Below are 23966 nucleotides of genomic sequence, written 5' to 3'. Positions count from 1 at the left end.
TGTGAATAAGAATTATTTCCTAAAACTGTACCATGCCAGCAGAAATTCTTATTCGCAGTCTTTTCTTCAGCAGACTTCCACTTTCCTGAGATTTTGTGATGAAAAGACTGCGAATAAGAAATACAAAACAAAGCATGAATCACTAAGCCAAACCAGTTTAACATTCATTTTGCCCAATTTGTCTTGTTTTACAGTTTCATAATGCAAATTCTCACAATGAATAAAATTGAACCAATCTCACCTTTGACTTTTCAATATATATGGAACCAGCAAAGTTTTCAGTTGAATCAACAGTGAATAACAACAAAAACTGTAACACACAATATCTGACGTTTCGCCGTATTGTGAGATAAACAATGAAGTTGTCTGCTATAATTTTTTTTATTGATTGGCGAAAAAAAAAATCAGTAAAACATTTGTCTAGATCGAGTATCGAACCACCGACTTCATGATTACACGGCGAGCGTGCTAACCACGACACCAATACATATATAATTCCGGTTACAAAATACGAATTTAAATAACCAACAGAAACAGTTTTCCGCGCAAAAGGCGAAAATTCAAAATGAACTTCCAGCAAGAGACTTGAACGTGCGACTCAACGAATCACGGCGCGGGTACTCTAACCACACAACCAAGTGTCCGCTGACAGATTATCATCATTTATTTTGACTATCAACATGGTTTGAGAGAACTGTCATAAAAAGGATGGCATCTGATTTAAGAAAAGTTAAGATTAACCATAAACATAGGACACAGTATTTTTTTAAATATTAGCAAATAACTAACCAGCAGCAGAGATCACTGAACTGGCACGGCCAGTGTTCCCTTTAACTATTAACTATTTGACTATCAACGTGGCCTGAGAGAACTGTCACAGGATGAATGGCATATCTGATCTAAAAAATTTATGATTAATAATAAAAACATAACACAATGAAATACTCAAAGTATAACAAATAATTACCATCAGTTATCACTGAAACTGGTATGGCCAGTATTATCTTCATCTATTTGAATATCAACCCGGTATAAGAGAACTGTCACAGGATGGATGGCTATTGGTTTTTAAAAAGATAAGATTAATCATGAACACAGTATATTCTAAAAGAAAGCAAATAATTACCTGCAGCAAGAGATCACTGAACTGGCACGGCCAGTATTCTCTTCTTCTATTTGACTATCAACTTGGTACGTTTGAAAGAATTGTCACATGACTAATGGCATCTAAATTAAGAAAAGTTAAGATTAACCATAAACACAGGACACAATATATTCGAAAAGAGTAGCAAATAATTACCTGCAGGAAGAGATCACTGAACTGGCACGGCCAGTATTCTCTTCTTCTATTTGACTATCAACTTGGTTTGAGAGAACTGTCACATGACATATGGCATCTAATTTAAGAAAAGTTAAGATTAACCATAAACACAGGACACAATATATTCGAAAAGAGTAGCAAATAATTACCTGCAGCAAGAGATCACTGAACTGGCACGTTCTCTTCAACTATTTGACTATCAACCTTGCTATCAACCTGGTTTGAGAGAACTCTCACAGGATGAATGGCATCTGATCTAAAAAAGTTATGATTAATGATAAACACAAAACACAATAAAATACTCAAAGTATAACAAATAATTACCATCAGGTATCACTGAACTGGTATGGCCAGTATTCTCTTGAACGGTTTCACTGTCCATCACATAATCAGTTTTTGAAGCTTTACTAAAACATCTCTTTCGATTTCACAAAATAAAGCGTTCATATAGGAACGGCTATGAGTACATCTGTTTCTTCGTAAAAACACGATTAGTTAAATAGAACTTCAATACGATGGTTCTTGTCGTCATTCTTACTTAAGGGAAAACAAATTCAAAAAAAATTGCTGCCACTGCAGCCTGCAAGGAGTAGCGGCTAAGCAAGGACGCCAAGGAGGAGCATGGGCTACTTAATCTAGAGGACGGGAATCTCCGAGGTTTCCTATGTCGGCTGTGTAAATTTTTTTACATCAGCAGCAAAAAAAGCACCAAAAATTATTAGTTAACTTAATAAATGTTCCTATACTTGTAATTAATAGTTTGATATATATTTGTAATTTCCTTAGAGTTGAAAGGAAAGAAAGTCGTTTCACCGGTGCCACCTAGCGGCCAAGTCCCAGAAGCTCTTTCAACTGAAAACAACAAACTTTTCTATAATAGCAGTCGACACTTTGTTTTGTTTTGGTTATAGCAGTCGACACTTTGTTTTGTTTTGGTTAGATTAACGTGGTATGGTCCAGTTTTAGGAAATTTTTCTTATTCGCAATCTTATCATCACCAAAATAACAGTAAAGTAAAAGTTTGCTCATGAAAGACTGTGAATAAGAATTTATGCTGGGATGGTCCAGTTTCAGGAAATAATTCTTATTCACAATCTTTTCATCAGCAAAGTCTCAGGAAGGTAAAAGTTTGCTGGAGGAAAAGACAGAAAATAAGAATTTCAGTCTGAGTGTTACACTATTGGCAAAAAAATATCTTCTTCGCATTCTTTTACACAGAAAACTTTGGAATCGAGGTGTGGGGAAAAGTACGGCAAATAAATAATCAACAGGGTAAGATTTGACAATTCTGTTTCCGATTTCAGTTAGGATAGGTCCAAGCAAGTGAAGCTGTTATGCGTTATATAATTATGGGTCAACAACGACGGCACGCGTCTCGTCTCAACGCGATCTACTTGGGTATGATGAGATGATAACATATCAATCGATGGTTCAGTGGTTAAAGCGTTCATTAACCATGGCAGAGTACTCGGGTTCAATTCCCGAAAAATGTGACCATAAAATTCCAATAATTTCAAATTTCAATTTGTTAAAATTGTGTCTTACACCGGATTCAAACTTTGGATCTATCGCATGCTAAGCGAGCACGCTAACCACTACACCATGAGTCAATGAAATGTAGCAGCATAGCATGGCTTATATGCAGAATCATGAGTCGACGATGGCTTGCGGCTCGTCTCTCACGGTGAGCCGCATAACTGTGTGTGACATGTGTGTGTGTGTTTGTGTGTGCCGAATTACTTGAAGTTGAAGTTGATATTGGATATCAATTGGTGGTCTAATGGTTAGAGTGTCTGCTAACCATCCCGGAGGACTCGGGTTCAATCCCCCATAAATGTGACCATTGATTTCCAATAATTACTTTCAGTTCATTAAAATCGAATGTGACTTGAGCCGGGTTCGAACCTCGGACCTCTCGCATGCTAAGCGAGCACGCTAACCACTATACCATGAGCCGATTAAATGTTGCAGCATAGCATGGGTTATATGCAGAATCATGAGTCGACGATGGTATGCGTCTCGTCTCTCGCGGCGAGCCGCATAGTTGACATGTGTGTGTGTGCCGAGCCACTTAAAGTTGAAGTGACAATCTGATATCAATTGGTGGTCCAGTGGTTAGAGTGTTTGCTAACCATGTCAGAAGACTCGGGTTCAATCCCCGGGATAAGTGACCATTAATTTCAAATAATTACTTTCAGTTCATTAAAATCGAATGTGATGACTTGAGCCGGGATCGAACCTCGGACCTCTCGCATGCTAAGCGAGCACTATAACCACTATACCATGAGCCGATGAAATACGGTAGCAAGCCATGGGGTGGATTGATGTAGTGTGTGGATGCGCACTATAAAAGCACCAAAAGTCGCAACGACAGCAGCTGTATGGAGTTTCAACTTGGAATGAATATCAGTTCTGATAGTGTAGTGGTTAGAGTATGAGGTGAGGACCGTGTTGCAACGCTATCGGACCCACCAAGTATTCGAAGCCATGGTTCAAACCCAACACTCGATACAAATTAATAGAGGACATTGTGTGATAATTACCAATGGAAAAAAACATCTCCAAACCCCCAACCTTCCCCCCACTTGGTTCGAACCCTCGTGGCGCTCATGTGGTATGTACAGCGGCAGCTGCGAGATGCAGTTGAGAGTACCGAGCAGAGCAGAGAGATGGATGAGTGTTTGAGAGTGGGGTGAAGCGCCTTAAACGATGAATGCGCCTCGACTCTAATCTTTCGCACCTGGATGCGTCTCGCCGCTACAGACAAACAGCAAAGCGGGATGCACAAACAAACAAACGTACAAACAAACAAACAAACAGTTTCACAGACAAAGTCAAGGTTGAATGGGACGCACCGCGGGTTGTTGCAAAGAGACTAGTATACCAGATGCCCGTCCAAGGACGGCGAACCACCTTGCTAGACGCAATCACCCAAGCGCACAGCACAGCACACATGCAGCAAAACGCCACTCGTATAATCCCACTGCCCAATTCCTTACTGCCCGGGACTTTTTTTTTCATCCATTTATGGACTTGTACATCTTCCACCGTGAGCCAGTCGGTTTTTGGGTGTTTTTTTTGGACTTTGTTTTTTTCGCTGCAACCAAGTATCGGTGGCATTTGGGTTTATTTTTGGGACTTGGTTTTTTCAGAGTTTGGTGGTGTTGGATTTGACACATCTCAGGTATTTGGGTATTTTGGGTGTGATTTTAGACTTGTACTTTTTTACGTGATATTTTGGTTTCATTTTAGGACTCTGTCGTTTTTCTCTGTAAGCCCGTTGGGGTTATTAGGGTTTTTTTGGGACTTGTAATTTTTCTAGGGATTTGGTACCGGGGACTTGTATTTTATTCAGAATTTGGATGTCTTCCACTTGCCATTTATTGATATTTACTGTATTTGTTCCCACTTTACTTTACCCATCTATTTATCCCTTACCTATTGATTACCTGACCGTGTATTCTTCATTTTACTTGTTACTGTCTTGAGTTTCATTTGAACACTGGTCCGCTGAATCCTGAATCCGTCACTCTAACCACTGAGCCATGGAGTTGTGAATGAATGTTGCAAGAGTTGCTATAAATCGTCGTTAAATGTGCGGACAAAACTGTTACAGTGTCAAATCTTTATTCATACCCAACTTGCGATTCTTTTACATGACATATTTTTACATACATAGTTTTGCCGAGAGCGGGTTTGAACCGACATCCTTTGGATTACCAATCCAATGCTATAACCACTACACCATCAGCGGTGTATGTAAGCAAGTTCCGACGTGACTATGTGGATAGCGCATACTTACACAATGTCATAGTTATAACCCAGCGTGAGCAAAAGCGTTTCAATATCATCGTAGTTTAACTTTATCGATATTGACACAATTTGCTTCATTAGACGGTTGTTTGCCGAAAGTAGGTTTGAACCACCACGCTTTGAGTTATCAATCCAAGGCTATAACCACTACACCAACAGCGGTGTTTGGTTGCAAGTCTTGATGTGACCAAATGGATTCTGCATACATCTATATTGTCATGGTCAGCAAAAATAAACGAAAATGGGTGCATTATTAAATTAATATTAATAAGCATAATTCAATGCAAGTCTCGACGGGACCTAATGGGTAGTGCATACTTTAAAATTTTCAGTATCATCGCCCAGCAAGAACAAAATCGATTTATTTGCATCAGTGTAAGAATTCATCGTTTCTGGAACTATTTGTTTCATTCCAATGTTGTTTTCCTGAGAGTGTATTTGAACCACCAACCCTTAATTTACCTATTCAATGCCATAACCACTTCACCAACTACGTTATTTAAATCATTTTCCGAGGTGACCAGGTGGATAGCGCATACTTACATATTGTCATAGTTATCACTCAGCGTGAGCAAAAGCGTTTTATTTACATCGGAGTTTGCATTTAGCGAAATAAAGACTATTTGCTTCATTAGACAATTGTTTGTCAAGAGTGGGTTTGAACCACCATTCTTTGAGTGAATATAGAAAAGCAAGCTTATCAGCTCGACGAATGGATAGTCGTAAGCCAGTAAACTGTCTTAAATAGCAAATTCAGGGCCGAAACGAATGGCTGTTGCTAACATTTTATTGCTTAATCTCCTGTTATTTTTTCTCGAGTAATTCTGACTATACCAACAGTCTCATTGTTTATGCAAACTTTTCAAAAGAGCAATTGCCTACGGCGGTAAAATTACCAACGTGAGGTTCATCGCCCAGCAAGAACAAAATCGATTTTTTTGCATCATTGTAATCATTCACCGTTCCGGGAACTATTTTATTCATTCGATTGTTATTTGCCTGAAAGTGGGTTTGTTCCATTAACCTTTTTCTTACTAATCCAAATCTATAACCACTTCAACAACAGCAGTGTTTATGACGATTTTCCAACTTGACCAAATGTATAGCGCATACTTAACTTTGCAATATTTATCACCCGGCGAGAGCAAAAGCGTTTTATTTACAATGGTGTTAGAATTCATCGGTTATTGTATTAATTTATTCATTAGACAATTAATTGCCCACAGTGGGTGAGATCCACCTACTTTGTATTACCAATCCCATGTTATAACCACTACACCAACAGCGGTGCTCAGAAACGTCAACAGTCCCGACGTCACCAAGTGGACAGCGCATACTCACACATAGTCATGGTTATCGCCCAGTGTGAGCAAAATCGACTTATTATCATCGCTGTTTGAATTCAACGATATTGGAAATAATTGATTCATTAGACAGTTGTTTTCCGAGAGTGAGTTTGAACCACTGAACTTGGAATAATTAAACCAATGTTATAACCACTACACCAAAAGCGATGCTCATTCTTGTTAAAAGTCCCTTTGTGACCAAGTTGACTGCGCATACCTAACACATTGTCATGGTTATCGCCCAGCGTGAGCAAAACGATTAATTGGCATCAGTATCAGAATTATTCTATTGTAAAACTATTTGTTTCATTACATAGTTAAATGCCCAGAGTGGGTTTGAACCATCAACCTTCGTATTAACAATCCAATGTTTTAACCACTACACCAACAGCGGTGATAATGAGTGACAACAGTCCCGGAGTCACCAAGTGGACAGTGCATACTCACACACAGTCATGGTTATCGCCCAGCGTGAGCAAAATCGACATATTATCATCGGTGTGTGAATTCATCGATATTGAAAATAATTGATTCATTAGACAGTTGTTCTCCGAGAGTGGGTTTGAACCACCATCCTTTGTATTATCAATCAAACGTTATAACCACTACACCAACAGCGGTGCTCATTAACTTCAACAGTCCCGACGTCACCAAGTTGACAGCGCATACTCACACATAGTCATGGTTATCGCCCAGCGTGAGCAAAATCGATTTATAGGCATCAGTATAAGAATTACTCAATTGAGAGATTATTTTCTACATGTAATAGATGTTTATCGAGAGTGGGCTTGAACCATCAATGATTGAACTACCAATACAATGCTATAACCACTACACCAACAGCGGTGGTGGAAATCAAGTCCCAACGTGATCAGGAGGTTAACGCATACTTACAGATTGTGATGGTAACAACTCATCATGAGCAAAATCGATTTATTTGCATCGGTTTTTGAATTATTCGTTTTTAAGAATATTTGCATTATTACACAGTTGTTTGCCAAGAGTGGGTTTGAACCACCAACCTTAGCGTCACCTACCCAGTGCTCTAACCACTACACCAACAGCGGTATGATTATTAAAGTCCCGACGTGACCAGGTGCATAGCGCATACTTACATATTGTCATGGATATCGCCCAGCTGGAGCAAAATTAAAGTCCTTGGATTTGAAGACATTTTTTTAAAATCGCTACCGATCGCTAAACATCATTCGGTCGCTACTCGTGCTATTCTTTACATCAGAAAGATATTAGCCGACTGTGGGTTTGAACCATCGATGCGTAATCTTTTTTCAGTGATGTCACTCATCGCTCGTTGTAATCAAATCTGTTGGACTGTTTATCGGACAATGTTTAAGGTTTATTCTAAGGTTGTATTAATCGCCCGGCATGAGCAAAGCGGGTGAATTACTGTTCGAATGGTCGTTTCAATCAATCGATTTTTAATTAACAGATAAATAAAAAAAATGTGTAGTGGCTATAGCGTTCATAAACGGCGAAATAATACTTGGCATCATCATTATAAGTGCGATACTTTGAAAACTATCAGTTTTGAAATCCGAAGAATATATAAAAAAATAACGGCTCTCAGCCAGGCTTGAACTTTTACCATTACTGTCCTTAAGCAAGTACGCTAACCAGTACACCATTTACTGATGTTTATTGCTCGTAAAACACTGTTAAAATATTTTTCATTGGCGAGAATTTTGAAATTTGTTTTTTTTTTAAATTATTTTTGGTATTTATTGATACACTTTAATATTATTAATTCACGGTTGAGCGCACATGGGTACTACCCCATGGCCATGCCCGTGCTCCATTTTTTGGCCCGTAGACCGAGGCGGAATTTAGTTCCTCTTGGGTTTGAAAAGCTGGGAAAGAAAGGAATAGAAAGGAAAAAGGGATCCAGTAAGGTTTTCAGGGGTTGACTACGGACGAATGGTATAAAGGATTAAGTCGTTTAACTGTGTGATGATGATGTGTTTACAAAAGGACTTCTTTGTAAACAATATTGACGGTGAATACTTTTTCTTTTTCCTCTTCAGTGGCTGTCAGGTGATTTCTGAAAAGCCGTCCTTGCTTTGCAGATTCAGCTATTTCGACTTTCACTCCTATGGGTTTTTTCCCCAATAGAAAAACAATAATGTAAAAAATACTATTAAGTAAAAGAAGTAAACAAAAATCTATAAAATTATTTATGAACCTTCTTTCGATGTTGCACGTGAAAAAGCCACATACAGCTGACCGTGAGAAAAGACAGGCTCCGGGAGGAAAATGCCGACACGATCAAAAGTCTGGCCCTGTGACTTGGTGATGGTTATGGCAAATGCCAACAGCACAGGAAACTGGAGCCTCTTGAGTGTGACAGGAAGATCGGAATCGGTGGGCGACAGCGTCATTCGCGGGATGTAAACCGTGTGACCCTTGTTCTTGCCGGAAGCGATGTCTGCAACGATCAGATTTTCTCTGAGGGCCCTGATGATGAGACGGGTGCCATTGCAGAGACCCTTACGCGAATCAATGTTCTTGAGCAGAATGATGATGGCTCCCACTTTCAACTTGAGAACATGAGTGGGAATTCCGGACACATTAAAGGTGTTGAGAATCTCGGTTGGATAATTGGCAATTTCTTCAGGATCGTCCGAATCAATCGTGTCGATGCTTTTGTACTGATGAACTATTCCAGGCATGTCTTTGATGATCTGATTGTTGATCCGTAGGCAGTCTTCGTTCTTCGGACAGAGAATGGCTCGACTGCAAATCTGCTGAGATACCTCTGGATCCAAAAGAAGAGAAGGAACACCAAAGACGTACTCAATCAAATTCCGTCCAAAGTCCAGAAATTCGGCAGGAATTTCGATGAGATCGGGATTGTTAAGTCTTGGATTCGTTGGCAGAGTACCGTTTCCAAGCTGAATAAGCCAGTCAGCGTAGTCTTGATTGCCGGCCACGGTACGCATATTCTGGGTTAGACGAAAATGACGAAACAGAGGCCACGTTGCGTTATTTCGGATTGTAGCTTCCACCACCTTCACCCTGTTTCCATGTCGGACGACTGGTAAACATTGACGAAAGTCACCACCAAGAAGAAGGACTTTTCCACCATGAGGTATATTTTTCTTTTCCAATTTTTGAAAGAGGAAATTAAAAGCGTCGAGAGCGTGATTTGTCTTCATTGTGGCTTCGTCGGAAATGATGAGAACGGCACTTAAAATCAAATTAGCGAGAGTGCTTCCATCTACAATTTTCGATCTGGTAACTTCGGTAATTGGAGGGTAGATCTTAAATTGGGAATGGTATGTTGAGCCGTCAATCAACAACGTAGAAGCGATGCCGGTAGAAGCGACGGCGATGACTGTCTTCCCTTGGCCTTGCAGTACGGTGATCAGAGTGTTGTACAAAAAGGTCTTGCCAGTACCTCCAGGACCATCCAAAAAATACTGATGGGGAACTGAGTTGTTGTTGTCGTTGATGGCAGCCATGACTTGATCATAGGCGGCTCGTTGACCTTCGTTCAATTGAGTAACCATCAGTTCACCCAATCGTCTCTTTTCTATCCGGGTAATTGCAGTATTCTCTTCGAGTTGAGCTTCAATAATTTGGCGAATAAGCTGAAAGTCAGGAACAGGCAAAGAGAGTTCTTCCATTGTTCTATTGTGGAGAATCAACTTGTCTTGAATCCATTTCAAAGTCAAGTTTTTGGCGACTTCCGCATCGTGACCAGTTCGAATGAAATCTTCCATAAGGTGGGGCAGAGACCGATCAAAGAGATGAAGAGCGTCGGTAGGATTGCAAAAGAGGCAGACATCGACAAAGAGCTGTCTCAATCGCTCCGGCATTTCAAAGGCGGCGGCATCGTCCAAGGTCTTCTCCCAAACGCTGTCGTCCTCCAGCAAATTCAAAGCAGAAGCGGCTGATTTAAACGTCGGTAGAAGGACACCGTTGACCGTGCGGAGATCTTCAAAGCTGGTTGATCCTCTGACGTTGATGAGAAGCAAGCGAAGGCAGTATCGCTCAACTTGACGGACGCCCACGGTATATAAGCGGCCTATGATTTTAATATTTCTTCTTCGTGGTTTCCAATAATAACGTTCACCCGACCTAACGAAACAGAAATGATGGACAATTTCTCGGTAAAAATACTGTCTCGCTTCTTCATTATCCCGATTCAAGATGAACCAAGCAGTTAACGTCGTTTCTTTGGTCGCGGCATTGATGACTGCCTGTTCCTCGTTGCCCGGTTGGAAAAAGACGGACTGTTCAAGAGGCAGATGCACGGCTAGTCGGGTGATGGTATGAGAACGATCGCTGAGAGGAAACTTGAAGATTCTATGGGCGGCTTCTGGCGCGCTGACGTAACGGGTGTCCGTAAAGGTGGAGATTTCGTCCCAAACAAAAACCTGCTCGTTTTCTTCTCCAGCCTGCTGATGCGTTCCAGTTTTCGTTTCAATGTTGCTGCAGTCGTGACCTTTGTACACATACTTGAAGATGTACTTGACAGTGGTCATATTGGCGCAATACTCGATGTTGATGTGACAATCATATTTCAGTAGCAACCAAGGGTTATAAGGAACAACCCATCGGTTGTCCACTTCATAGTGAGTGTGCCCCCTTTTCAAACGATGTACAACACCAGTGTTTCTTCTTTTATACGTCGGATAGCCGTTGTCATTGATCATAGTCTCTGCGTTGAAGTCTTTGGGGAACTTTTTACTGCAGCCCTCTTCATCCATGCAGGGAGAATTTTTGTTGATGGCTCCACACGGACCGTGAATCATGTGAGCCATAACAGAGTCGTAAAGTCTTGGATAGAGTGTCTTGTCGGGAATTTCAGCGCAGATGGTCTTATCCATATCCTCTGGTGTCGAAGGAGCGTCACGGCTGTCGACCCACACCAGCATGTGGCAATGAGGCAGTCCACGTTTCTGAAATTCGATGACTTCGATTCTGGCCGCGGCGAAACCCAATATTTGCTTTTTCTCGATGTCGTCGACCAACTCTTTCTTCTTCAAGTGGAATACTCTTGCGACCATATCGGGACGATCGGAAGCCGTCAAGTAGTTTGGGATATTAGCAACAATTTCCCTCCACTTGGGATTGCAGGTAAACGTCACAAAAAAAGTCGGTTTGCCAAATTTTCCACAAATTGCCATAGCGTCTTGGTAATTTTGTTTCATGGCTCGAGGACTGCCAATAAAAGACGAAGGGAGAATGTAGATCGAGCCAACTGCCAAATTTGCTCTCTCTGCTCGATTGTTGATGTAATCCATCAGACCGCAGTAGCGCTCAACATGCAGCTCTTTCTGGTTTCGTCTGAGCCAATCTAGGCGACTCCCCTCGGTCTTGACGTAAGAATCGACAAAATACATCTGAGTGACGGGACCCCCAGCCAAAACGTTGTTGAAATCACCACGAACTGATATGCGCGAACTGTAAAATTCGGCTTGCGTCACTCTTGAGCGTGGGCCTCTGTTTCTGTTCGGTGGTCGATCGTCGTTCTCCTCGTCCGCTTCTGGTTCTTGTTCTTCACCTGTCTCATTTTCAATCACAGCATTGCCATCTGCTGCGGCCATTTCCTCACGAATTAAAACTCTGGGGTTGAGCCACAAGGGATCAATCTGCTCCTCTTCATCTTCTTCAACAATCATGGCCATTGCTGCCGCTTCATCTCTCTCTCTCCGTCTGGTGGTGGTATAAGGCATGTTGATTTGCCAACCGTCGTCACCGTTCGGAAATAAAAGTGGGTAACACATCGGATCACACATAACCTTTTTTGTGTCAATCTGGATGAATCGTCGGCCTCTGACGGGAATGTAGAGATGGCCACGAATATCTCTGTAGGCTGGTGGTTCACCGTCAGTGCTTTTGAAAACCACAGCAATTTCGTTGACCGTTGGACAGTTGTATCTTCGTTGGTCGACATTTCTCCTATCGCAAGTGATGATCATGCCGACAGTGTAGTGAGGAAGATTTTCAGCTTCACGTTGAACATATTCTTCTTCAAGAACCTGACGCATCATCTTGTAGGTCAAGGCGTAAGGATTCATTTCTCGAAGCATAGCGTCCAGCTCTTCCATCAAAGTTCTACAACAACCTGACATCATTTCGATATTCGCCCTGAAATCAGTAGCCTGCGCAGAATCCAAAAAATACAAATCAGAGTATCTGGGATTTGCCGTCTGACCGAGAGGAGTAGTTTGGTGGTAAATCTGACCATGGATGCGTACACAGGTCGGGCCGCGACCCGGCGGCGTTGAAAAATTAGCTCCCATAGAGGCGAAAGCATGGGCGCTGTTGTAATTTCGAATCTGCTTCATGAAATGTTTCGATTTGGGATGCCGGTTTTGCAAGAGGCTGGCCAATGGTTCTGGACACGGCTTAGCAGGTGGAAGAATGACATTGCCCTTTGCGCAGCATTGCTGGAACTTCTTGTCTTTCGGCATTTCTTTCGCGAAATGTTTGGCATCACATTCCGAGCAAATCTTGGTCAAATCTCCGCAATCATGCAAGTGAACGCGGTCCTCTGCCACGATTTCTTTGCAAGCCTGCCGATGAGTTCTTGGATTTCCACGCCGGTCGCGTTCAGTCATCAACTGCAAACGAAGAGCTTCGTCTTCTTCATTTTCAATTGGATTAATTTCGCCATGATCAAGTGCATCCCTGGCTCGCAATTCTTCGTTTTCTCGCTCTCGTTGTTCTTCAAGTTCTCGACGTAACTCTGTTCGAAGCCGATCCTCTTCACGCCTCATAGCAGTTTCTTCTTCGTTCTCGGTCGCTCTGTAATCAGCCATGAAATCAGAGTGTTCAACGCGACCTTCCTGCTCAATTTCGTCGAACACATTGACTTGCTGACGAAATCTATCAGAGATGGCGCGCTCTATTCGTTCCGTTGTGGTTTCCTTTTCTCGTACGACTTCCTGGCGTGATGACTGATCCTGAAGTCGAGAAAGATTGCTTTCTTCAGTTTCGTTGTCGCGTAAACCTTCCTGACGGACTAATTGATCACGAAGTCGTGCCACATTTTCTGCTTCAATTTCTTGATTCCGAAGACATCTTTGCCGCAGAGACTGTTCGCGCAGCCTAGCTACTTTTTCGGCTTCCAATTCCTCGTTGCGCAGAGAACTTTGCCGCAGAGACTGTGCGCCAAGCCTGGCTGATTTTTCGGCTTCCGATTCCTTGTTGCGCAGAGAACTTTGCCGCAGAGCCTTTTCACGCAGCCTAGCTGCTTTTTCTGCTTCCGATTCTTCGCTACGCAAGGAACTTTGCCGCAGAGCCTGTTCGCGTAGCCTAGCTGATTTCTCTGCTTCCGATTCCCCGTTCCGCAGAGCTTTTTGCCGTAATGACTGTTCCCGTAGTCGAGCCAACTTTTCTGCTTCTGATTCTTCGTGGTGCAGAGCTTTTTGCCTCAAGGCCTGATCTCGAAGCCTAGCTGATCTCTCTTCTTCAGATTCATCTTGCCGCAGAATTCTCATCCGTAATGCCTGGGATTGCAATCGAGCTCGTTGCTCTTCAGGAGTTTCTCGGTTGCCGACAGCTGTCTTTCCTGCCTGGTGTTGTTGTCTTGCTGGACGCTCTGCCACAGCATCATTGGCAAGAACAACCGTTGAACGATCAGACGTTGTTCTCTGATTCATCGCTCGCAAGATAGATGCCGTTTCTTGTTGACGAAGGGCAGCTTGCCGATCCGCCTCGGCCTGCAATCGAACACGATTTTCTTCTGTTTGAAGAAGACCAGCCTGCCTCTCTGCCTCGGCTTCCAATCGCAAACGATTTTCTTCTGATTGAAAAAGACCAGCCTGCCGCTCTGCCTCAGCATCCAATCGAATACGATTTTCTTCTTCGTGCAGATTTTGTTCTCCGTGCCGAAGAACTGCTACCCGCTCCTCCTCGGCCAACAGTCGAGCACGATCATCTTCTTCATTCTGCTCCTGCCTAAGGAGTTGCTGCCGGATTCTTTGATCGAGCAGCCTAGCTTGATGCTCAACTCCCGTCTCGCTAGCACGGGCGACTCTTTTCCGGTCCGCATCTAACCTCTGCCTCAACGCTCTTTCGTCAGGTGCCTCTGCCTGACGGTCTTCTCTCGCCTTTTGCGCCTTCAAATTCTTTGCAGCCTGATCATCTTCGGGATTGAGCCGACGACGCTTCTCTTCACGGACGAACTTGGCCTTTTCCCTCTGAGCCGCCAATCTAACTTGTTTTGCCTCCGGGTCTTCGAGACTTCTTTTTTCCCTAGCCTTCCTATTCTTCTCATCCTTTTCCTCTCGAGTTAATTCGCGACGCGGTGGCATTTTCAGATCAGCAAAATAACCCCTAATTTTCCAAAAAAAATTCGCTACTATCAGTGGAGGGCTTTTTGGAGGGCTTTTGGAGGACTTTACACCGCACAAATGTTCAAAAAGCTTAAAACTAAACACAAATACGAACATAAGCCGTCGACACCCGGTGCTCAATATCCCAGTGGTACAGCCCGGTTAAGGTTCACATCTGATAAACAAATACGCATCGCAGGTTAGCTCCTCTCCGGTTGTCGACTGTTCGTTACACAAAAGACATACCTCCAAAAATGGCAAAAGTAATACAATTATTTTCATTGACGCTCAACTTGATGCTGACTTGATCGGGATTTCAATCGCAATTGTGGCTGTTTGAAAGCCATAATGCTAACCGCTACACCAAGACCAGCACAAATTGGCTGAAAACCGTCGGACACCACAACTATTAAGTCTTTAGCAGGCTAAGATAACATGCTACGGACTTTAAATTGATGGAATTCGGAAAGTACTTTACTTGAGAAATGAGTGTTGTGATGCTGTAGGAAGCTGGAAGACATCTCGAAGTTGGAATAACCGGCGACTCGAATATTGTAGATCCCGCTGAAGAATGGCAACAAAAAAACACATATTAGTATTAAAACACAAAAGCAACACAAATGCACCAAGTTCAGTGAAAGAAACACAGTTTTGAAATAAACAATTTTTTTTTTTTTTCACGGAATCAGTTTTGAACCATCAACCTCAATGTTTGAAATCCGCCACGCTAACCACAGCACCACGGGCCGATGACATGAAAAATCAATTCGACGACAAAATAACCGGGAGCTGGCGATTTCTAGCAGTTGTTTTTTTTTTCAAGTAGATGCAAGGCATAGCACATAGTTATCAATCACAGACATTTATTCAAAACCAAAAAACAGAATTGACTTAATCTAGATGTGAAGGATAAACCTCTTAGTACGGAAGCGAACGTTATCCAATACTCCACCGACGTATACCAAAGTATGGAAAATCAATGACCCCAAAATGATATACAGAAGCTAAAATATACTTGATACCTTAAGTTTAGATCACATGATGAAACCAAAACACTGAAAACACAATCAATTCATAATTAATGACACACATAACCAAGATTTACCCACACTTAACAAAGCTTTCAACATTGATGATTAAGACTATATCTAGAAATGGTATCGGAAAATCAGATTACCTTAGAATTCAAATCCTGAATTTAGTCGTTGACTTAAAGGCGGTCGTAAATACACAGCGAAATCGATGAATAAGCCACCAATCAAATGCTGAAATACAAAACAACATGAGTCAATAAGAATTATTTCCTTAAACTGGGCCATCCCAGCAGAAATTCTTTTTCGCAGTCTTTTCTTGAGCAAACTTTTACTTTAATACTGAGATTTTTCTGATGAAAAGACTGTGAATAAGAATAATATCCTAAAACTGGACCATCCCAGCAAAAATTCTTATTCGCAGTCTTTTCTTGAGCAAACTTTTACTTTACTGAGATTTTGTAGATGAAAAGACTGCGAATAAGAATTATTTCCTAAAAGTGGACCATACCAGCAGAAATTCTTATTCGCAGTCTTTTCTTCAGTTTACTTGTGCTTTACTGAGATTCTGCTGATGAAAAGACTGCGAATAAGAATCATTTCCCAAAACTGGGCCATCCCAGCAGAAATTCTTATTCACAGTCTTTTCATCTGCAAACTTTTACTTTACTGAGATTTTGGTGATGAAAAGACTGTGAATAAGAATTATTTCCTAAAACTGTACCATGCCAGCAGAAATTCTTATTCGCAGTCTTTTCTTCAGCAGACTTCCACTTTCCTGAGATTTTGTGATGAAAAGACTGCGAATAAGAAATACAAAACAAAGCATGAATCACTAAGCCAAACCAGTTTAACATTCATTTTGCCCAATTTGTCTTGTTTTACAGTTTCATAATGCAAATTCTCACAATGAATAAAATTGAACCAATCTCACCTTTGACTTTTCAATATATATGGAACCAGCAAAATTTTCAGTTGAATCAACAGTGAATAACAACAAAAACTGTAACACACAATATCTGACGTTTCGCCGTATTGTGAGATAAACAATGAAGTTGTCTGCTATAATTTTTTTTATTGATTGGCGAAAAAAAAAATCAGTAAAACATTTGTCTGGATGGAGTATCGAACCACCGACTTCATGATTACACGGCGAGCGTGCTAACCACGACACCAATACATATATAATTCCGGTTACAAAATACGAATTTAAATAATCAACAGAAACAGTTTTCCGCGCAAAAGGCGAAAATTCAAAATGAACTTCCAGCAAGAGACTTGAACGTGCGACTCAACGAATCACGGCGCGGGTACTCTAACCACACAACCAAGTGTCCGCTGACAGATTATCATCATTTATTTTGACTATCAACATGGTTTGAGAGAACTGTCATAAAAAGGATGGCATCTGATTTAAGAAAAGTTAAGATTAACCATAAACATAGGACACAGTATTTTTTTAAATATTAGCAAATAACTAACCAGCAGCAGAGATCACTGAACTGGCACGGCCAGTGTTCCCTTTAACTATTAACTATTTGACTATCAACGTGGCCTGAGAGAACTGTCACAGGATGAATGGCATATCTGATCTAAAAAATTTATGATTAATAATAAAAACATAACACAATGAAATACTCAAAGTATAACAAATAATTACCATCAGTTATCACTGAAACTGGTATGGCCAGTATTATCTTCATCTATTTGAATATCAACCCGGTATAAGAGAACTGTCACAGGATGGATGGCTATTGGTTTTTAAAAAGATAAGATTAATCATGAACACAGTATATTCTAAAAGAAAGCAAATAATTACCTGCAGCAAGAGATCACTGAACTGGCACGGCCAGTATTCTCTTCTTCTATTTGACTATCAACTTGGTACGTTTGAAAGAATTGTCACATGACTAATGGCATCTAAATTAAGAAAAGTTAAGATTAACCATAAACACAGGACACAATATATTCGAAAAGAGTAGCAAATAATTACCTGCAGCAAGAGATCACTGAACTGGCACGGCCAGTATTCTCTTCTTCTATTTGACTATCAACTTGGTTTGAGAGAACTGTCACATGACATATGGCATCTAATTTAAGAAAAGTTAAGATTAACCATAAACACAGGACACAATATATTCGAAAAGAGTAGCAAATAATTACCTGCAGCAAGAGATCACTGAACTGGCACGTTCTCTTCAACTATTTGACTATCAACCTTGCTATCAACCTGGTTTGAGAGAACTCTCACAGGATGAATGGCATCTGATCTAAAAAAGTTATGATTAATGATAAACACAAAACACAATAAAATACTCAAAGTATAACAAATAATTACCATCAGGTATCACTGAACTGGTATGGCCAGTATTCTCTTTAACGGTTTCACTGTCCATCACATAATCAGTTTTTGAAGCTTTACTAAAACATCTCTTTCGATTTCACAAAATAAAGCGTTCATATGGGAACGGCTATGAGTACATCTGTTTCTTCGTAAAAACACGATTAGTTAAATAGAACTTCAATACGATGGTTCTTGTCGTCATTCTTACTTAAGGGAAAACAAATTCAAAAAAAATTGCTGCCACTGCAGCCTGCAAGGAGTAGCGGCTAAGCAAGGACGCCAAGGAGGAGCATGGGCTACTTAATCTAGAGGACGGGAATCTCCGAGGTTTCCTATGTCGGCTGTGTAAATTTTTTTACATCAGCAGCAAAAAAAGCACAAAAAATTATTAGTTAACTTAATAAATGTTCCTATACTTGTAATTAATAGTTTGATATATATTTGTAATTTCCTTAGAGTTGAAAGGAAAGAAAGTCGTTTCACCGGTGCCACCTAGCGGCCAAGTCCCAGAAGCTCTTTCAACTGAAAACAACAAACTTTTCTATAATAGCAGTCGACACTTTGTTTTGTTTTGGTTATAGCAGTCGACACTTTGTTTTGTTTTGGTTAGATTAACGTGGTATGGTCCAGTTTTAGGAAATTTTTCTTATTCGCAATCTTATCATCACCAAAATAACAGTAAAGTAAAAGTTTGCTCATGAAAGACTGTGAATAAGAATTTATGCTGGGATGGTCCAGTTTCAGGAAATAATTGTTATTCACAATCTTTTCATCAGCAAAGTCTCAGGAAGGTAAAAGTTTGCTGGAGGAAAAGACAGAAAATAAGAATTTCAGTCTGAGTGTTACACTATTGGCAAAAAAATATCTTCTTCGCATTCTTTTACACAGAAAACTTTGGAATCGAGGTGTGGGGAAAAGTACGGCAAATAAATAATCGACAGGGTAAAAGATTTGACAATTCTGTTTCCGATTTCAGTTAGGATAGGTCCAAGCAAGTGAAGCTGTTATGCGTTATATAATTATGGGTCAACAACGACGGCACGCGTCTCGTCTCAACGCGATCTACTTGGGTATGATGAGATGATAACATATCAATCGATGGTTCATCAAACAGATATCAAATGGTGGTCCAGTGGTTAGAGTGTTCGCTAATCATGACAGAGTACTCGGGTTCAAACCCCGAGAAATGGACCATTGATTTCCAACAATTACAAACAAATTTCAAAATTCATCAAAAATTGTCACTTGAACCGGGATCGAACCTCGGACTTCTAGCATTCTAAGCGAGTATGCTAATCACTATATCATGAGGTGATGAAATGTGGCAGCATAGCAGGGTTTATATGCAGAATCGTGAGTCGACGTTGGCATGCGTCTCGTCTTTCACGGCGAGCCGCATAGATGACATGTGTGTGTGTGCCGAGTCACTTGAAGTTGAAGTAACAGTCACATATCAATTGGTGGTCCAGTGGTTAGAGTGTTCGCTAACCATGTCAGATGACTCGGGTTCAATCCCCGGTATGAGTGACCATTAATTTCAAATAATTACTTTCAGTTCATTAAAATCGAATGTGACTTGAGCCGGGTTCGAACCTCGGACCTCTCGCATGCTAAGCAAGCACGCTAACCACTGTACCATTAGCCGATGGAATATATGGCATGGTTTATATGCAGAATCATGAGTCAACGATGGCATGCGTCTCGTCTTTCACGGCGACCGCATAGATGACATGTGTGTGTGTGCCGAGTTACTTGAAGTTAAAGTAACAATCAGATATAAATTGGTGGTCCAGTGGTTAGAGCGTTCGCTAACCATGCAAGAGGACTCGGGTTCAATCCCCGGGATAAGCGACCATTAATTTCCAATAATTACTTTCAGTTCATTAAAATCGAATGTGATGACTTGAGCCGGGATCGAACCTCGGACCTCTCGCATGCTGAGCGAGCACGCTAACCACTATACCATGAGCCGATGAGATTCGGCAGCAAGCCATGGGATGGATTGATGTAGTGTGTGGATGAGAACTAAAAAGCACCAAAAGTCGCAACGACAGCAGTTGTGTAGAGTTTCAACTTGGAATGAATATCAGTTCTGATAGTGTAGTGGTTAGAGTATGAGGTGAGGACCGTGTTGCAACGCTATCGGACCCACCAAGTATTCGAAGCCATGGTTCAAACCCAACACTCGATACAAATTAATAGAGGACATTGTGTGATAATTACCAATGGAAAAAAAACATCTCCAAACCCCCATCCTTCCCCCCACTTGGTTCGAACCCTCGTGGCGCTACATGTGGCATCTATAGCGGCAGCTGCGAGATGCAGTTGAGAGAAGCGAGCAGAGCAGAATGATGGATGAGTGTGTGAGAGAGTGGTAAGGCGCCTTAAACGATGTACGCGCCTCATGTCTCTAATCTTTCGCACCTGGATGCGTCTCGCCGCTACAGACAAACAGCAAAGCGGGATGCACAAACAAACAAACGTACAAACAAACAAACAAACAGTTTCACAGACAAAGTCAAGGTTGAATGGGACGCACCGCGGGTTGTTGCAAAGAGACTAGTATACCTAGGCCCGTCCAAGGACGGCGAACCAGGCGGCTAGACATGTTCACCTAAGCGCACAGTACACATGGAGCAAAACGCCACTCGTATAATCCCACTGGCCAATTTCTTACTGTCCGGGACTTTTTTTTTCATCCATTTATGGACTTTTACATCTTCCACCGTGAGCCAGTCGATCTTTTGGGTTTTGTTTGTGGACTTGGTTTTTTTTTCGTTGCAAGCAAGTATCGGTTGAGTTTTGGTTTTATTTTGGGACTTTTATTTTTCAGAGTTTGGTTGTATTGTATTTGACACATTTCCCACGGTCTCGAGTTTCGGTGAAGTTTTCCACGGTTTTTTGAATCTTGACCACGTTTGGACCGTCAAACACCCCATTCTGATCCTCAACTCCTTCTTCCTCTCTTTCCTCATCTTCCCGTTTCACTTTCTTCCCTTCCAATTTATTTCTTCCCACTTTTTCCCATCTTCCTCCCCTCTCTCATCCTTCCCCCTCTCTATCTTCCCTCCCTCACCATCCTCTCCCTCACCATCCCCTCCCTCACCATCCCCTCCCTCACTATCCCCTCCCTCACCATCCCCACCCTCACCATCCCCACCCTCACCATCCCCACCCTCACCATCCCTTCTCTGCACACTCCTTCCTCATGTAATCCTTCCCCTTAGACTCACATGTATCTCGTACTTATCTCGATGAGGGCTTGAACAACGGGCCGTTGTATCCTGGATCCAATGCTCTAACCACTGAGCTGTTGAGTTGTATTATCAGTTAAACAGGGGGAAAAGTCATCAGCCACTTAAGTCAATTCGGATTTGCTCTAAATACCAATAAATATTAATCGAACGACGTAATTCTTTGGCCCGTAATGTATTTGCTCCTGTCTTTTAATGTAAGTTACAAAACTCGCTTTGCGTATAAAATTCGAATAACCACTTGAAAGGTAATAGTGAAATATATGATTGGTAGTGTATTGGTTAGAGTGTTCGCATAGCACATTTATGTCTTAAGGTTCAATACTCATAAATTATTAAAATAATAATTGATAATAATTGACAAATTGTTTGAAATAATTTACTTGGCTTTCAATCTGAATATCTCATAATTTCCTGTTTTCGTCTATGTATACCTCATTGCCGGTTTGAACAACAGCCCATCGTTTCTTGAGTCCTGTTCTCTAACCACATAGCTATTGAGAATTATTGAAGTATTTTCTTGGGAGGAAGTCATCGACATATATGAGGCAACATCGATAGTGAACAGTTGCGTTTGCAATAAATTGGTAGAATAATTCATCACCCGTCGTTAGCGAATTAGTTGCAATTACTCATGGCCCAACGTAAACAAATTTGTAGATATTATGTTTCACCCAACGTGTTCTGTAGAACACTTAAAATTTCCTGCCCGTTTTTTAACAGTTTAAAAGATTTAATTTCCTGCCCGTGGACAAATCATTTGCCAGTTTAACCAATGTCATTGAATCTCCGATACCTTGTGTTTGACCCGAAAAATTCCCTCGAATTCCTTCACCACAAGCTCTCGCGGCCGCGGGGGTGCCCCTTCGGGGGCCCCACCCCCGCGGGCTCGAGTCGCGGTGAAGGTATCCTCGGTTTTTGGTACCTTGAAAACGTTTCGCCCGTCGAACTCAGTTACGCATTTACCAGTTAAACCACTGCCATTAGATTTCTCATATATCAACTCATGGCACAGCGTATTTTGAAGGAATTTTAAAATTTCCTGCCCGTTAAGCGTGAGCTTGCGCTTAAATTTCCTGCCCGTGGACAAATCATTTGCCAGTTAAACCATTGTCATTGAATGTCTGATACCTTATGTTTCACCCGAAAAATTCCCTCGAATTCGTTCACCACGAGCTCTCGCGGCCGCGGGGGTGCCCCTTCGGGGGCCCCACCCCCGCGGGCTTGAGTCGCGGTGAAGGTGTCCTCGGTTTTGTGTACCTTGAACACGTTTCGCCCGTCGAACGCATTCTCACTTTTTTACAACTATTCTTTGTAGCTGCTTGTTAAGCGTGAGCCAAATCAAGAAAGTTAATCTTCCCACGTAACTTTTAGCCCGTCGTGATTGACTTTTGTTGAATTATTTTCAGCCCGTCGTGAGAAAATAAGGGTGAATTCTTTTCAGCCCGTCGTGAGCGGAATAGGGTGAATAATTTTAAGTTCGGCGTGAGCAACGTAGGGTGAATTATTTTCAGCCCGTCGTGAGCGAAATAGAATGAATTATTTTCAGCCCGTCGTGAGCGAAATAGATTGAATAATTTTCAGCCCGTCGTGAGCGAAATAGAGTGAATTATTTGCAGCCCGTCATGAGCAAATAGGGTGAATTATTTGCAGCCCGTCGTGACAGAAATAGGGCGAATTATTTTCAGCCCGTCGTGAGCAAAGAAGGGTGAATAATTTTCAGCTCGGCGTGAGCAACATAGATTGACCACTATTCAATGAGATCAAAATTCAATATCAATTGGTGGCCATGCGGTTAGAGAGTTCGCTTACCATGTGTAAGTACTCGGGTTCAATTCCCGTTAGAAGTCAATTTCTAAATTGATAATTGAATTTCTGTTTCTTAATTCGTAATTCGTAATAATACAACATATTGCCCGTGATCGAACCTCGAACCTCGAACCTCACGCACGGTAGGCGAGCATGCTAACCAATAAACCATGAGAGATATGGAATTTGATAGAGTGAATTGGATGGAAAAATATGTCGTAGAGCTACGGTGCATCGTGTCGCGCTCACCTGGGTGTGGCAAGAGCAACGCGACGTGTCTGACGAACGCCGAAATGTTAGAAACTACTCTTAATTGAGCTCAGTGATGAATATCAATTGGTGGTCAAGTGGTTAGCGAGTTCGCTTACTATGCGTGAGTTTTCAGGTTCAAATCCCGGTAGACACCAATTTCCAAGTTGAAAATTGAACATTACAAATTAACAATTCATAACAGTGCTTTGACCGGGTTCGAACCTCGGACCTCTCGCATGTTAGCCGATCACGCTAATCAATACACTATTAGGAGATGATGTAAATAGAGGAAATGTGATGTAAAAATATGTCGTAGAGACACGGTGCGTCGCGTCGCGCTCACCTGTGCGTCATCAGCGACTTGACGCAAAACGCAGATATGTTTGAAATAACTTGTCAATAAGATCAAAGGAAAAATATCAATTGGTGGTCAAGTGGTTAGCGAGTTCGCTTACCATGCGTGAGTATTCGGGTTCAAATCCCGATAGAC

At 41.6% G+C, this 23966-nt stretch overlaps 1 long non-coding RNA gene across 4 annotated transcripts; it reads right to left on the bottom strand.

Annotated features, from left to right (window-relative positions):
- Nucleotides 1-391: 391 nt before the first annotated feature.
- On the bottom strand, nt 392-18194 carry LOC124341886. Of its 4 annotated transcripts, XR_006918658.1 has the most exons (9): nt 18156-18194; nt 17981-18087; nt 17637-17737; nt 17478-17568; nt 1471-1577; nt 1127-1227; nt 968-1058; nt 790-899; nt 392-715 (listed from the first exon to the last, which is right to left on the bottom strand). It is a non-coding gene; the product is annotated as an uncharacterized LOC124341886 (long non-coding RNA). The 4 variants fall into 4 exon arrangements; XR_006918659.1 differs by lacking the exons at nt 17478-17568; nt 17637-17737; nt 17981-18087; nt 18156-18194 and adding exons at nt 1646-1790; nt 1860-1962; XR_006918660.1 differs by lacking the exons at nt 17478-17568; nt 17637-17737; nt 17981-18087; nt 18156-18194 and adding exons at nt 1646-1796; nt 1860-1956.
- Nucleotides 18195-23966: the final 5772 nt, after the last annotated feature.

Source organism: Daphnia pulicaria, chromosome 6 (assembly GCF_021234035.1).
Source record: "Daphnia pulicaria isolate SC F1-1A chromosome 6, SC_F0-13Bv2, whole genome shotgun sequence".
Classification (NCBI taxonomy): domain Eukaryota; kingdom Metazoa; phylum Arthropoda; class Branchiopoda; order Diplostraca; family Daphniidae; genus Daphnia; species Daphnia pulicaria.
This window is presented reverse-complemented; position numbering and strand designations above follow the sequence as displayed.